Source organism: Limulus polyphemus, unplaced genomic scaffold (genome assembly GCF_000517525.1).
Source record: "Limulus polyphemus unplaced genomic scaffold, Limulus_polyphemus-2.1.2 Scaffold3187, whole genome shotgun sequence".
Lineage (NCBI taxonomy): Eukaryota > Metazoa > Arthropoda > Merostomata > Xiphosura > Limulidae > Limulus > Limulus polyphemus.
The window spans coordinates 116325-120624 of NW_013668797.1; the positions used below are offsets into that span (position 1 = coordinate 116325).

Here is a 4300-nt window from a genome sequence, read left to right on the forward strand (position 1 = left end):
GTTTTGTGATAAGTACTAGCTGACCACATGCATGGGAAGTACTTAGTTTCAATGTTTTGTGATAAGTACTAATTGACCACATGTACTGGGAAGTACTTAGTTTCAATGTTTTGTGATAAGTACTAACTGACCACATGTACTGGAAGTACTTAGTTTCAATCACTAAAATAAATTAATAAAAAAGACCTTGAACTTAACTACATTACATACATTTTTTATCTTGTATTAAATTATCAAATTATATTAAACTTGCTATCAGAGAGACTAAAGTAGTTGCCGTCATTAAGTAAAAAAGTATTTAATTAAACTTCTTTTCTGAATATAAAAATACTGAGTAGGTTGTTAGCATCAATTTGTTTTGTTCAGAGGATTGTTTTTAAGCATTGTCTGTCTTAAAATTTGTAACTTAATAATCCTGGGTAAACTGTTTCTGAGTTTCGTGCTACAAAAAGAAATGTATCTTTCATTGGTTTGGAAGTCTGTTGTTGTGTTTGTGTACAATTGTCATACTTCATAACTTTGAAGTTACTGTTTCTTGGTTTTTTTTTATTGACATTTTTAAACAAACTGGCTCTTGTTCAGAACAAGCTGCATCTATGAAGATGTTTGGTATTTTAATGATGTGATTGATGTACGATTACACGTTTTGGTGGTGGTTTACATTTTGTACGGGAATATTTACACATGTTTAGAAGATTGTTGGTATCTTTGGATTTTTTTACCCATCACAGAACAAAATATAACTTAGGTTTGTGGATATACAAAGATGTAGGTAAGTTCTCAGGTAAGTTCTTGTTACACCGATTTTTACTCTTTATTCAACAACTTGATAAAAACATGTTAATTAATAAAATATGTAGTGATGTTTTCTTCTCATCAATAATATTTGAAATGTTCCTTTTTTTTTTTTTAAGAACACTAACTTTTCAATTCCAAACTTACATTACTTTATAATAAAATGTTTTGAGGCTAGAATAAGTCTTAATCTTAAAACTTTTGTGAACAAAATATATTTAAAAAAATGTGCAATTAACTCAAATTTAGATTGGTATGAAATATTTTATTATACACCAAGTGATCTAAAATTCATTTACCACTAGTCATTTTCCAAGAATAACATTTTTCATAAAATATTTTGGACAAAATAGAATTGTTTTCTAGATTTCATCTACTTGAATCTTTTACCCCAAAGTTATTTGGATATGTTTAAAAATGCTTTGTCCTAAATATGATTAAAACTGATAGCAGTATATATATATATATATATATGTGTGTGTGTGTTTGACACAACTATTTAGCTTATTCTGGTCAACCATTCAAGTTTTTCATATCTAGTGGATGTCGCTGCTTGGAACAATATTAATGTCATTTTGTTGTGGTTATTTTCTTACTTGTATTTTAATAGTACATATTTTTACAAAAGTTAACTTAAAATTGGCTGTTTAGAATTAAATTACCGATTTTTATGATACTCTAGTAAATACGTGCTCACCCCTAGACGTGAAAATTATGTTCAAGTTTTGGATATGAAGCTAAGTTCCATTTGTGTTGTGATTAGTATAAAATGTTAAGTATAAAGATATAATTGTACCCCAGATATTAATATAAGACACTGTCATGAGCATGTAAATTTGAAAGTTATCATTTCACAAATGACAACAGATAAAGTGAGAATGTAATTTATTTTGTTTTGGTTTTTATATGTTAACTGTTTTAAATTTTTTAATCCATTAACTAATTGTTTCTAGACAGCTTTCATTCACTATATTAAGAGTTGGATTCAATAGATCCATGCTTGTTTGTTTCTTTGTAAAAAGAACTACATTAACCATACAACTTAAACATGATACTTTAATTTCATAAAACTTATTCATATAACTGAAGAAATGACAGGTGTTTTTACTGGAGACTTTTTTTCGTTATTGGCAGTAAGGTCTCTCAAAATTAAAAACAGTTGCATTCAATTATTTTGTATGTACTGTGAGAGTACAAAGTGAACAGTATATCTCATTTCACTGTTTTATATTCTTGTGACATGGTGACTTATTTAATATGTACTGTGAGAGTACATAGTGAACAATATATCCCATTTCACTGTTTTATACTCTTGTGACATGGTCAATTATTTTGTATGTACTGTGAGAGTACAAAGTGAACAATATATCCCATTTCACTGTTTTATACTCTTGTGACATGGTCAATTATTTTGTATGTACTGTGAGAGTACAAAGTGAACAATATATCCCATTTCACTGTTTTATACTCTTGTGACATGGTATTGTTCACTTTGTACTCTCACAGTACATACAAAATAAGTCAATAAGTCACCATGTCACAAGAGTATAAAACAGTGAAATGGGATATATGTATGTACTGTGAGAGTACAAAGTGAACAATATATCCCATTTCACTGTTTTATACTCTTGTGACATGGTCAATTATTTTGACACAGTAATACAATCTGAATAACTTTTACCTATTCTGGTTGGGACACTTGACTCCCAACCTGCGGGTTCGAATTCCGCCTACGAACATGCTCGCTCTTTCAGCCGTTGGGGAAAATGTAGTGACGATCAATCCTACTATTCGTTGTTGAAAGAGTAACCCTAGAGTTGGCGGTGGGTGGTTTATCACTTCGAAATTAGAGGGGTAGTGCAGATAGCCCTCGAGTATCTTTGTGAGCAATTAAACAAACGTTGTTTTTATTTATATAATAACCCCGAAGAAAAAGATATATTTATGTTTCGAAAAAAATAAATAAAGATTAAAATGTTTTATAGTTTACAATGCAAACGTATTGACGCTCTGTGGCCAGTATTTTGAAATTTATTAGATTAAAAGGAGATCAGAAGAATCTTGTTTACGTCACATACCAAATCAACCTGTAAGCAATATAAGATATTAATTGAAAAGGCAAAGGTCTTTCGGAGGACAAATATATCCGAGTTCACTCTATAAACAGTGATGGTCTCTGTTTAAAGCTTATTGTAAAATATCAGTGTTAATGAAAGTGGTGGCAGTGTGGATAAAACAAGCTGAAACATTGAGAGAGGATAACTGGATTATGTCATACTTCAAAATGCTTGAAATAAATTGGGTATTTGAAAGTACTATCAGTCATTGTGGTTTAAGATCTAAAGTTAAAATATGAAATTGAGAAATTGTAAAACATTTCACGAAAGCCAAATTGTAAAACTTGATTTTCTCGTCGTTGAATAAAGTGATACGAAATTAAAATACATTGAAATAGACATTTCTGTCATCACGTGGATGTGGGTGTGTGTTCATTAGGAAACATTACCAATGTTGTTGTTTTTTTTTCAACTTCAAGAGCGGAGTGATGGTGGGGGGAGTCTAGTCTCAATATTTACTAAGATCGTGTTAAATGTTTATGTATGTAGTTTTAACGAAGCCAAGAAAAGCACGATAGTTTTTTTTCAAGTGGAACCAGTCTTGAGTTCTCATATCGTCATTCACGCCTAGTTGCAGGTGTTCATCACATTGATCTGGTTTCTCACCAGTATCGATGTATTGTATAGTAACATTTCGGCCATGTGTGCTTGTTGATACAGGTCAAAATATAGCAGACATATCCTTTTTTTGCCTTTTGAGGTACAGAATTTGGGTAATTCCTGTTGTTCAGAAACTTTTTGGAAGCGCTTTTTTTAATACATATTTGTATAGAGCGCCCCCTAGGTAGATCATCAACATTCAAAAATTCAACTACGACGGTATTTGTTAGGATAAGCTATAAATTTTGTTGACTTGCTAAGATAAGAAGTAATTATAATGAATATGGTAAAAACACCCTTACGATTAGTTTTTAAAACCATCTGCCATTTTGGACTAGGAAATAAATCTCTCATGGCTAACTCGTACCTCTGAATCTCATTTAAAAGTATGGATTAACTTCAGCTGAAGCTACCCCCAAACACGTCTTAGCCTCTCCTGTAGTCCCCGCACTCAACGAACAACGCTTCCAAAGCTGGTTCACTTCCTAAACGCCACAGTATTTGTGCACCACAATATACCGAATTCAGCTAATGAAATGCACAAATCCAGTCTTTCATATATTTCATCAGTAAAATACACAAACATTGCCAAGTTACACATTGTAGATGGAAGTAAGTGTTCGTATGTTTTGATACAGACATGATTATACCGAGTAAGTTCAGATATTTCATCAGTAAAATACACAAACATTGCCAAGTTACACATTGTAGATGGAAGTAAGTGTTCGTATGTTTGATACAAACATGATTATACCGAGTAAGTTCAGATATTTCATCAGTAAAATACA

General features: G+C 31.2%; 1 long non-coding RNA gene across 1 annotated transcript in view; it reads left to right on the forward strand.

Annotated features, from left to right (window-relative positions):
- LOC111088130 overlaps positions 1-4300 on the forward strand; it is a 16518-nt gene that overhangs the window by 7068 nt on the left and 5150 nt on the right. Inside the window, exon 2 of the long non-coding RNA XR_002612730.1 lies at positions 693-698. This is a non-coding gene — a long non-coding RNA (uncharacterized LOC111088130). The remainder of the gene's footprint in view (positions 1-692; positions 699-4300) is intronic.